The sequence below is a fragment of the Cupressus sempervirens genome, chromosome 1 (assembly GCF_028749045.1).
Source record: "Cupressus sempervirens isolate cs-2001-9-10 chromosome 1, ASM2874904v1, whole genome shotgun sequence".
In the NCBI taxonomy this organism is placed as follows: Eukaryota; Viridiplantae; Streptophyta; class Pinopsida; order Cupressales; family Cupressaceae; genus Cupressus; species Cupressus sempervirens.
Window position 1 is genome coordinate 406,932,589 of NC_143118.1, and position 13,162 is coordinate 406,945,750.

Sequence of the window (13,162 nt, forward strand, 5' to 3'; positions counted from 1 at the left end):
TAGACTGGTTTTGAGAAGGACCAACAATATTCACATGTATGGTGTCAGTAACCCCATCTGTTGCAACATGCTTGTTTTTGTTCCAATACCTAGACTTGTCATTGGAATGTGATTGATTTTGGTTGGCCTCTTTGTAAATCTTTACCACACCATCTTTGATGAGTCCTTGCTCAAGAATCATTCCTTTCTCTTTGATATCCTTATAGGTCTGCAAACAGTTCATGGTCATGTGGTGAGCCAAGCTGGGATGTGCATTATCAATAAACATTTTCACCACATGGCGTTCTAGCAAGGTGTAGGATATGCGGGTGGTAAGGGTTTGCCATCTTTGCAGGTATTCGGCAAGGCTTTCTCCACCTTTTTGGTTGGTGTGGACAAGATCAACTATTGATAGCTCTGTTTCAACAAGATGGGCATATTGGGCTACAAATGCCTCAGATAATTCAGCAAAGTTTTTAAGTGTTCCATAGGGGATTCTATAAAACCATTCAAGAGCTGGTCCAGCTAAGCTTTTGGGAAAAAAGCGCAAGAGGAGGACATCATTGTATGCCACATCCTGGCAATGCCTGTAAAATTCTTTGATATGTGTGACAGGGTCTCCTTTTCCTCTAAATTTGTCAAATTTAGGTACCTCAAAGTGTTCGGGAAATGGTGTCATGGTAATGGCTCTGTCAAATGGGTAAGGACACACATTCTCAAACTTGAATTTCTTTGGATCATTCCCTTCTTGGATGGCTTTCAGAGCTGTCTTCATTTGCTCCCACTCTAAATTGATAGGTGATGGTTGGGGTGCCCCCAATGTAGGAGTGCCTTGAGGTAGGTATGTGCTGGATGGGGCCACTGAATATGGATGGCTGTGAGGGATTTTCTGATAGGGATTGTACATTGTTTGGGCAGCTGCATGGTGGATGACGGGTTGTTGGGGGGGAGGTGGCGCATATTACTGCATGTGCTGCGAGGCTTGCTGTTGATATGGGATTTGAGGTTGGGATTGAGGAACATAAGCTGGCTATGAGATAAATGGATTGCTTTGTGGAGGTAAGGTATAAGATGGTTGTGAGGCTTGGGGAAAGGATCGAAGGGCTTGTGGGGTTTGACCAATATATGTGGGTTGTGCCCCCATTTGGGATGGTATCTGCAAATAATTGGTGGTTGGCTGGGGTGGTGGATTACCTCCTAGAAGTGGTATTGAAAAGTAGTTGGTAATTGGAGGTAATGGATTAGTTGGTGGTGGAGGTGGTGGGAATTGAAAGCTTGGGAATGGAACTGATGGGGTTTGATAGCTTTGTGGCTAGATTTGGAAGCTTGGTAGAGTGGTGGTGGGAGCTAGGGTCACTTGGGAGCTTGGTAGAAGATTGGCAGTAGCTTGTGGGATTTGATAGCTTTGTGGAGTGAAGATAGTAGCTTGTGGATTTGTGGCTGGTGGTATTGAGCTCCCAAGACTTAATGGAAATGATGGGATTGTACTTTTGGCTGTGGTGAACAAGCTGGGGGTGATGAAAGGTTGATTACTTGGCCCCATGGGTGGCATCCCTGTTGTATATTGTTGAGGTTGGCCAAAGATGCTAGCACTGATTTGGGAGATGGGTGGATTTGGAAGGCTGGGTTGGGGAGCAGCAGCAATAGTGAAGGGGGTGAATGGTAAGGTATTTTGAGTAAAGGGGGTTTGGAGTGGAGAGGTATGAACCAAGGATGGAGTGGTGGTGGCTGGGTTGTCTTGTGGCATGGAGATTTGAACTTGGGTGGATGATGGTATGTTTGGGTTTGTTGGGTCATATGAATTGGCTGGAGGCTCTTCTTTTGGAATATATTGAGGATAATTTGGATCATAAGAGCCTATGGGTGGTGGTAGCTGCCCAAGCAATGGGTGAGATGGATCTGATAATGGAGGGGGTCTTCCAAAGTCAAAGGTTCCTACATTGTTCCTTCGAAAATTAGCCATGATTATCTCTTTGTTTTTGTCTATAATGGCATTTACCAATACTGCATTTCTTGGTTGGTTCATGAAAGCTTCAATGTCAGTAGGTGATGGCATAGCTTGGTCTGGGCTAAAGGATGGCTGAGTGCTCAAGGGGGGTGAGGCTGTTCGATCCAAATGATAGGGCTCCATTGTTTCTTTCTTCTTGGCTAAGCTTGTGACGGGTGGCATGAAAAATGCTCCTAGGGATGAGATGCAATACTGCTGATGGATGCAAAAGGGGGAAGGCTTTTCTATGCAAATGATTTCTTAGGTTGAGGCAAAGCTATATGACAAAACCTAAGAAGGATTGGGTTGGGGATTCTAACTTCAAAGATATGTTGTCAAAGCACAAAAGGTCTACTTTCCTATGTGCAAGCTTGGTGGTGATTGTGTCAACTTAAGGATAGACTGATGATCCTTTAGGAAGAAAACGAGATTGACCACTTGTAGATCCCAACCTTTAGCTCAAGGTGATGAGGGATAACAAGTGACAAAGCTAGATTACCCTAGACAAAGCTCTGTCAAAGGGATAACCTTGGTGAGATTGGTGGATTTGGAAGATTTTAGGAATGGAAAACTTTTAGCAAGGTGACAACAATTTTGAAAGCTTAGATGTGCAGATTTTGGATTGCTGGCTAGATGGTTTGATTCTAAATGAGATGGATGAGCTAATAATGCTTAAGGGGATAACCTAAGATGGCTGGCTTTTCTACAAAGATGACTCTAAAGTGAAGCTTATCCAAGAAGATGTGGAGAAACAAGGGTGTCTAATCATAGAAATCATGCCTAGTTGGTAAGGCATAAGCAGGATTAACTCCTAGATGTTGGCTAAATTTGATGGTGCGCTCTAACCAGGCCTCTTGAAGTGCTTCGTCGGTAGCTTTGTCCTCTGCTTTATGGAGTTTGGCAATTCGTGAGCTTGGTGTTATTTATTTTCTCTTGGCTGAAAGTTCTTGGTATGCTAGAGATGGCTTGAGTTTGACCTTGTGAAACTTCTATTTGGGTTTGGGTTGTTCCGACATAAATTCCTGAATTTGCTTGGCTTTGGGAAAAATCTCAGTTGTTTTGCTTCAACTTGTTCAACTTCCAAAATAGCCAGTGACTACGCTAAGTGTTCCCTAAGCTAGGATTGACCAAGTTTGGCAAACATTCATTCAACAAGTAAAATAAAAACAAGCAATAGATAGGAACACCCAGATAGAAGTTTATGGTTCTCAGAATGTGATACTTGCGCCAAGGAGTGTGTATGTTCTACAAATGTTTCGATCAGTCGCTCCAAACACATTAACATCCTAGATGGTTTTCTGCAAGGCAGACAATTTGTTTAGCTAGGGAGTCCTCGATATACGCAAGGTACGTGAGGCCCAAATCCGTAGATGAGACCAAAAGGATGTCACACAGCCAAGAGGAGCGGTAACCCACTTCTCTTCTTTCACTTCTCAAGGGTATAAAGTTCCTTGAGGCTTAGCCCGAATGACAAAATCTCGATCCCAAGAGAGGTGTCTTTCGATTCACCTCCCGATTCTTATACTCCGCCGAAACGCTGGAGTTGAGGTCGTCCAAGGGGTGATGAAATCCCCAAGTAGGCCTCCTAAAAAGAAACAAGGTTTTGGATCCTAATCTTATGCACCCAAGATGGCCTCAAAAGACGACAAGGGGAGAGAAGACTTAGATGACCTTGGGCTAAAAAACATGCTTGTTCTTTTACCAACTAACTCTTATGTGTGCTAATCTAGACTTTGCAAGCACTCATGTTTAAGAGACAATGTTCAATTCCAACTTGAAGCGCCAACAAAAGTAAATCAATCGAAGAATGCAAACAATAAGAAGAGTTAGGGTCAACAAAAGCAAACTCATATGCCTGGAGGCCCTCCACGTCAAGTATCGATTAATTTTCTTTAAGGCATTCAAGATTGAGTGTGAGTTTGTTTTAAGCCCAAAACAAAAGTGTGTGAGATTCAATTTCAAGCGCGTGCCTAGAGGCTCTCCACGTCAGTTGTTATTCAATTTTAGTGCCCAAACTTGAAGTGTGATCGATTTAATCTAGAGTTTTGACCATTTAAGAATTTTGATAAAGTTAAAGCAAACGTTCAAAGACCAAGTGAGTGAGTTAGATTGTGGAACATTTAACACCTTTTTCAAGTAGACCCATCCCCATAAATGGCGTTGAGATTGCAACCAATCGTTAATATTTGATGGGTGATTAGAAAAGAGGTGAGTCCAAGGAACTACTCAAATTGATTTTTGTAAATTTGTATTTTAACTTAACAAAGTTTCTTAAATGTCCAAAAATCAAACTTTACCTAGATTGCATGTGAAAAAGAGATTTGTTTTGTTCAATTTTAGAAGCTCCAAATGAAGTGTTTGATATTGTAATGGTTAATTGATCCTTGGCATTCAAGATTGGATTTTTTGTTTTAAGCATGCATTCCAAGGAAATTTTATTTTAATCCATGACATTCAAGAGTGTGTTTTGAGCAACATTCATTCAATGGAAAATGTGCTTAACCATTCAAGTTCATTTTTTTAGCAACATGCATTCAAAGAAAAATGGTTAAACATTCAAGTTCATTTTTTAGCAACATGAAAACCTGCAAGAAACATGGTTAGTGGTTCCATATGTGCTCCAACCTGCAATGAGACAAAAAAAAAAAAGCAATTTAGTTAGTTAGCCAAAATCTTCAAAAATGAAAGCTTAACTATGGGAAAAAAATTTTTAACTTTTTTTGTTGTTTTTTCTACACGTAAAAATGCTTAAAATGGTCTAAATCCTACGGAACCAGTAAGAGTTGAAGAGTTGAGCCCATATCATCTTCTTGGCTACCTCTATAGTAGCAACATACTCTTCCTTTGTAGCGGATAAAGAATTAACCTTCTGCAACTAAAAAATCTAGTTCACTGTCGCCCCACCAATATTATATAATCTTTAGTACTTTTTCTAGTATCTATATCTCCTACCAAATTTTAGTGTATGTATCCCTATAAATCAATAGTAGATCCCCCAAAGTTTAAACACTTGATAGATGTACCTCTCAAGTATCTAATAATCCGTTTGACTGTATTCCAATGCTTAATACCTAGATGACTCATTTATCTCCTAACAACTCCTAGTGCATGTGTGATATCTAGCCTCATAAATACCATAGAATACATCAAGCTTCCTAAAGCTGAAGTATACCTGGTACCCTAGACATATTATCCTCCTCTTTTGTGTCTTTGGACATATCTCCTTAGTCAACTTCAAATGAGTAGGTAGAGGTGTGCTGACAGCTTTAGCATTCTCCATAGAGAAACATTGCAACACCTTCACAATGTTTCTCTATGGAGGATTTGTAGAGATAGGATTTGTTTCTCTACCAATCTTCATACGAAGGATTTTTTTTACCCCAAAATCTTTCATAGTATATGATTGTGCAAATTGTTCTTTTAACCCCTTAATGTGATCCATCTTTGACCTAGCTACAAGAATATCATCAACATATGAACATAAAATAATATAACTATCATCAGCGAACCTCTTAAAATAAACACAATGATATAAATGACACCTACTAATTTCATTATAATGTATAAAGTTTTAAAACTTAAGATACCATTGCTAAGGTGCTTGCTACAAGCCATATAAACTTTTCTTCAATCTATACACTAAGTTTTCCTTACCTTTGACCTCAAATCCCTTTGGCTATGCCATTTATATCTCTTCACCCAAATCACCATGAAGGAAGGTTTTTTTAACATTAAGCTACTCCAAATGAAAATATTTAGTAGCCAAAATATTTAAAATAGTATGAATAGAACTCATTTTAACAATAGGAGAGGATATCACATTGAAATCAAAGTTGTTTTTCTATGCAAATCCTTTTACAACTAACTTGGACATAAATATTTGTAGAACTAGAATCAATATGCAAAGAACATTAACAAATAAAGTAAACATTCACAAACCAAAAACTAAATTCACATATATGCTTAGACAAAGGAAGAAAACAAGAAGTGCAAACCTCACAAGAAAAAGCACTCCATGCTTTCTTGATTCTGTAGATGTGTCCTTTTGCTGTGGATGTATGCTCAAGATGCTCAAAAGCTGCTTCAATGGAGATGGGTAATGGAAAATTGGTAGCTTTGTGAGCTCTCAATTTGGCATTATAAGGGTATGGTTGATGGCTTTGGTTCTCAAAATAGCATGGTAACTTTAGCTCAAATATTGTTGATGAAATGGCTTGGGATGTGATTCAATTTATAGCCTAAGGGGTAGAGGGATGGAGGGCTTAGATGCAAAGATGGATAAAGGCTTAAGGAGGGCTAAGATGCACTCAAAAGGGAGCACATGGATTGTGCTTGTTTAGCACCAATGGGAAGGTGACACTTGTCACAAGGAGGATGAGTGTGAGAGGGTAGGGTAAAGGGTTGGTTAAAGGCATGATGAGTGGGGTTGAGTATGTAAGAGGGATGTAAGAGGAATGAGTGTGGAAGAGGGAAGAGTGTGGAAGATGGGTGTAAGAGTCATGAGTGGGCTTGTAAGAGTCTTTTATGTTTTGTAAGAGCACTCATGACTTAGTGGTTGGGCTTTTTCAGGGGAGACTTTGGTTTGGATTAGGAAAGTCATAAACTTGTTTAAGGAATGTGACAACATTAGGGGGTGGATTAGGCTTGGGTTTAGGATTAGCTTAAGGATGTTAGAGATGTGCATGTGGATGACATTAATGAGGGTGGGTGAGTTAGTGGCTAAGCTTGGTTAGTATGGGTGGATGGGGTGGATTAGGCTAAATGGAGGATTAGAGATAGGTTAGGGTTTTTTGAATTTGAGGATTTCATTTATCAAATAGATTTATTTAATAAATGGGGATTTTTGGAATTAGATAGAAGAATAGGATTTAATTGATAAATAATAGATTATTTGATTTATCAATTAGGACTATAGATGATTAATTAAATTAATCAACTAGGGGATGACAAAGGATTAATTAAATAAAAATTTAATTAATAATGCCTTTTTAGATAACTAAATAGGATTACTAAAATAGTGTAATCAAATTTAGGTGTCTACAATATTTTCTTACTTCAATCCTCTTCTTTCAACCTGTAAACCCATTTATTTTATAAAGTTAATTTACCTATAGGAAGCTTGCATAAATCCCAAGGAGTCCATTTCATCTACCATTGCATACTCCCACTAAATCTTAGTATCCACCTACACAACTTCATCATAAAATTTAGGTTCACCTACATCTATTAGTAAAATAGAGTACAAAGAAGAAGAAAATATTTTTGAAGGTCTACTTAGCCTTATTGATCATCTAACATTCACTAGGGTGATTGGTATTTTTTGTTGCAGTTGTTGCAGATCAATAGGAATTTCTAGAACATCATCTTTTAGAGTATCATCTAGCACTACATAATCACCTTCTTTATTCTCATCTCACTGCAAGAAATCTTTGTACAACACTTTCTCATTGAATATGACATCTATGCTTCTTATAATTTTACAGTTCTCAAAATCCCAAAGCCTATAGGAAAATTAATCAATGCCATATCCAAAAAATACACATTTCTTTGACTTAGCTTCAAGCTTGCTTCTATTTTTACAATCTATATGAGAGAATGCTTTGCAATCAAAGGTTTTTAGAGAAGAGTAACTCAGCTTCTTACTAGTCTATGCTTCCTTTGAAATATAGCAACCCAAAGGAGTAGAGGGACCTCTGTTAATCAAATATATAGCAGTATTGATACGCTTCATCCACATGTTTAAGGGCAACCTAGCATGTAATCACATGCTCCGTATACACTCCATTATTGTCATGTTCATGTGTTTAGCCACTCCATTTTCCTATGGAGTCCTTGGAATAATTTTCAGTCTAAAAATACTACTAGTAGAGTAATAATATTCAAATTCATGACTACAATAATCAATGCCACTATCATATCTATCACAATTTAATTTCTTACCAATTTCAATTTCAACGAATCATTTCCAATTCTTAAAAGTTTGAAATACATCAGATTTTTGTCTAAGGAAATAAATGCATACTTTTCTAGTTGCATCATCAATAAAAGTGACATAATAATGAGAGCCACCAAGGAAAGATACCTAATCTAGTCCCCATACATCTGCATGCATAAGCTCTAATCTCCTACTTTTCTTTTCCTTAACACTCTTTCGAAAACTCACTCTCTTTTGTTTTCCATACACACAACATTCACAGAAATGCATGTATTAACACATTTTAGACTTTGAAATACTTCCTTTGAATAAAGTGCTTTCATACCTTTCTCACTCATGTAACTAAGTCTATTGTACCATAGCATTGTATTGGAATCTATAGCAACTATGTATTCTCCCTACTCAACTGAAGAAATTGTTCCTCAACATTCATTTTTCTCTTAAACAGTTAAAGTAGAAGGAACAATATGACCTATACAAACATATAAGGTGCCTACTCTCACACCTTTTTCTAGGATAATTAAACCTTTTGAAACCTTTTGGATTTTTTATCATTAAAAGTAACTTGAAAACCCTCATCACTGAGTTTAACTACTGAAATTAAATTCCTACACAGCCTTGGAACATGTTTGACCTCATGTAGTAGCCATTGGTTCCCATTCTACAACTTAATCTTAACTTTCCCCTCTCCAACAATTTGATAGGGTTCACTATCCCCCAAATAAACAAGCCCAAAATCCTCTGAGACATAATCAATGAAATAACCTCTATGAGGTGTAGCATGAAACGAAGTACCAAAATCTAAAATCCATGAACCATGAACACTTTCTAATGATAGAAGTAAAGAATCCTCTTTGGATTTGTTACTTACCATATTTTCCTCATTGTTCACTTCTAGTTTATCTCCTTCATTGTTCTTTTAAGTCCAACAATCTTTCTTTTTATACCCTAGTTTCCAACAGTACCAACAATCTCTCAGTCCTTTGGATTGAGACTTCTTCCCCTTTGACTTTCCTCTTGATTTTCCAAAATTTCTAGAATTATTTCATCTCTCAGTCATTATGCCTTTGCTTTGTGCATTCAAGGAACTTTGTGATATAGATCCACATGAGGTTTTCCTACGAGTTTTCTCACTCAAAATAACACCAATCATATCATCATATTTTAAGGTATTCGATTCAAAAATGGAATTACTTATAGCCATTACCAAGTCATTCCATCTTTTAGGTAGAGAGCACAAAATCAATAGAGCCCTAATTTGTTCATCAAAATTAATGCCCATAGAAAATAACTGACTAGTAAAAATATTAAACTCATTCAAATGATCCACAATAGATCCACCTTCTGCCATTTTCATATAAATAAACACTTCATGCGAAATACCTTATTTGATGTGGAGGGATTTTCATACAATTTTGCTAGAATTTCCATCAACTCTCTCATTGTCTTCACTTTTTTAATGTTAAATGTCACTGATGGTGGAAGGCATAATCGAATGCTTCCAAGTGTCTTTCTATCTAAAATTTCCTAGTCCTCGTCTATCATAATTCCTTGTTTCTTTATTTTTCATCCAATGGGTTCCATAAATCCTTCTAATAAAGATAGTCCTCCATTTGTAGCTTCCACAACTGAAAGTTTTTCTCATTAAACTTGTCAACCTTTACCTATCATCACTCTCACTCAACTATGAGACTTTCCTAAAAAGGATAACTAAAAAAAAAAATCAGTATGATAACACTTTTTAGGATTAACCTTGGACAAAAACAATAATCACATGAAAATATAAAAAAATCATGAAATAATTAATCATGCAGAGGAGAACACAAGACACCAAGATTTATTGTGGTTACAATATGTAATCCTTTATAGCTCAATACCACCACAAGCAATAATTTTTGAATCATGCCTTATGGAAAAATCCCTAACCCTAAGCCCTTTTATAGATTTTATTTTTCCACTTTAGGGTTATAGTATATTACAATATGTTGGCCCAAAATTATTGATAAAATATTATGAAGTATGTACAATGCTTCCCTCATAAACAACTACAAACTAACAAAACCCATCTTCAAAGATTTCTATTGGGTCAGACACCATGGAAACTGGTGCAACAAAAGTCACAGTAAACACTGCATAATATCCTTTCAAGGATCTTGGACCAAACATTGTAGGCAATATTGTTGATTATAGCAGCTCTGATGAGGAAAAGGAGAAAAGAAAAATTGAAGCTAAAGAAAAGAAAATAGGAGAAATTGAAAAGAGATAGTGAGAAGAGGAATGAAAGAAGAAATAAGAAGATAAGAAAAAGAAATAAGAAGAGGAGGAGAAGAGGAAAGAAGAAGAAGCAAATAAAGGAAGGAAGAGGAAGAAAATAAGTAGCAAGTAGAGAAAGAGAATAAAAATAACTTGATGAATAGGAGAAGAGGAAGATATAAGAAGAAAATAGAATAGAACAAGAGAAAAGGAAAAAGGAAAAGGAAAAAAAGGAGAAAATGAACAAAAATTGCAAGGTTGTGATGCAAGAAACTGTATTCCAACCTCTACTCAAACATGTTAACACTCAAGTTGACAAAGTAGTCTTTCACGATGAGACACATGAGTTATGGGTCACAATTTTGACAAAATAATTACCAATGACTCCTACACTCCCTATAATATCATATGATGATGATGATGACCAAAAGGATCTTGTACCTTGTTTGAGTAAGCTCTTTGAAAAGAATAAATCAATCAAGTCTTTGGAAATAATTTTGAGCAAAGTCTACCTTATTCATTAGGGGCTCATGAACAAATTGTATATCCAACATCTCACCGAAAACCTATTGCTCTTGGTTAACCCTTTGGCCTCTATCACCTTCCAAGTATATTTGGACCCTAGCCCTAGCCCTAGCCATAAGAAATTAAAGAAGAGCCCTAGCCTTGAGCTTAAAATTGAACATGGGATTAAAATTAGGCTCATTGAGTCAGATCTTGACACTAGGAAGGGTATTAAACAAGATAATCATCGGTTCACAAAATCATTGTGCACAAAATAACATAAGAAGTAAATATACCTATTCAACTATTCTAGTAGGGTCCTCCCTCTATTTTAAGGTTTCCAATTGGACTTCATGATCATCTTTAGTAATAGTCAAATGTTCGTTTACTTTTGGTCTTCCTTGATGCTTCAAAAAGTTCAAATTTGTTGCTATAATAAGATGCAAATATATAAGAATTGTTTTGTGCTTCTCATAGTCTTTGAATGTAGGAATTCCACTCCTTCTAAGCATGTATTTCTATAGCCATGTTCCAACAACAACTACTAAACCAGTAGGATATGTGAATCCATCATCATCTATGATCGATTGTGAAAGCTTTTGTTTATCTCTTACACAATGTGCTAACCAATAATTTGTTTTCTTATCATTCCCTTGTGGTACAACTAATGCAAAGACATGTCCTAGCTAAAGAAGATTTGATAGATGGTTATTCTCAAAACAATGTTGCACAAACCCATGAGAGTGAGATATATCATCACTCATATAAAAATGCTAGTATATAATATTCTTGTAATTATCTTCCACACTATTAGGGGAATGTCTATATGTTGTGTGGGTAAAAGTCTCCTTACACATTCTAAAGCGTTGATCCAACCATTGAGATCTCTGACTATGTCTTGCACACTTGTAGAAAAGATTTGTGTTGAAATCTGAAATAAAACTAGCCACATTAATTTCTTTTTGCAACTAATTCACATCTAGAGCCCTCACCCCCATTCTTCAATGTGTATTTCACCATTTCATTAATCATTTTTACACTATTGTCTTCCTAATATCTTGTTCACACCCCTCATGGAAACATGTGTCAAACTTGGATAAGACACTGCACTTTCAACACTTCACATTTATGCAACCATTTCTATAAAAGGAACAACCATCAACTCTACAACATAAAAATTGATCTAGCAAGTCTCTTGATGATTTTGGAAGCCCGCTAGCACCACAATTCTCCAACATTTTTTTATTATGGAAAGTAGAACGGATGGAGCATAATAGTTCATGGTGCATAGAAAACTCAACATGATATTTTCAACATGTATTTAAAATTTTAAGTGACACACAATAAAATGGCTTCAAAGATTGAAAACCTCTTTGTGATATATGAAATCTTGGATGACTCTCTCTAAATTATTTTAACAACATAGTTTGAATTAAATCCAAATAATGTTTAGGCTATGGGATGCGGCCTTTGATGCCAATTCTCAACTTTAACATGTCTTTACATTTGAGTGATACTTTTGATCTAGATTGCCAAAACTATGTAATTTATTCCTTCACATCATTGGATAGCTTCTTATAAAAACATGGAAGTCTCCTACCAAAACCCCATCTTTAATTTTGAAGAGGATCATCAATTCTCTCTTGTCTACTAAGTGCTCTTCTCAAACTAGTACAATTTAGGTTCAAGTCAATACAAGTTTGTCTCTATCTACCCTTTCTCAAATGATGACTTACCAAAGAGATTATAATAACCCTTTGATCAACTATCTTATCCTTCTCCCTACTATTTTATCCAATACTATTGAGAGCACTGAAAGGATTCTTCACAATAATGGCATTTCTTTCCAATTTTTTATTCACATGAATCTTCAATTTGGAAAGCATATGTCTCATTTTTTGCATCTTCAATAAGTGCATTTAAATTTGACATTGCTCCACCACTATCCTATTGAAAAATATCTTATATACTCTTGAAGCCTATAACCCAATGGTTGTTTTTAATTTTTTCCCTACCAAATTGGTAATAATCATTTCATTAATTTCAATTATCCATTTTGGTGTTCTAGAACCTTCATGTCAACTATAATTAGGAGATATGTAACGTTCTTGTGTATTGTCATTTTTGAAATGGTCAATCATGAAATTGACATTATGAATTGGTAAAATTTCATTCTCCAAATTTTAATTCTTGACATTATCATTATCAATTGGTACATTTTCATTTCACAACTATATATATTAATTATCTTACTTTATGATTTCACCTTTGATCGATACATCATCTACTTGACTCAAATTTAACATAGCTTGTCTCTTCTTTAAGTGATTTAGCTTGTCCTTTTCTCTATATGTTGCAATGTCTTCTTTGGAAACCTTCCTTCTATGTTTAGCCATTCGACAACTACTGCTCCCCATTTAGAAAACAATTTTGGGCACCTCATCATACATTATAGAAGCTTTTTCAATCATATGGACCCCAAGAAATCATTTTTCTCCAAATCC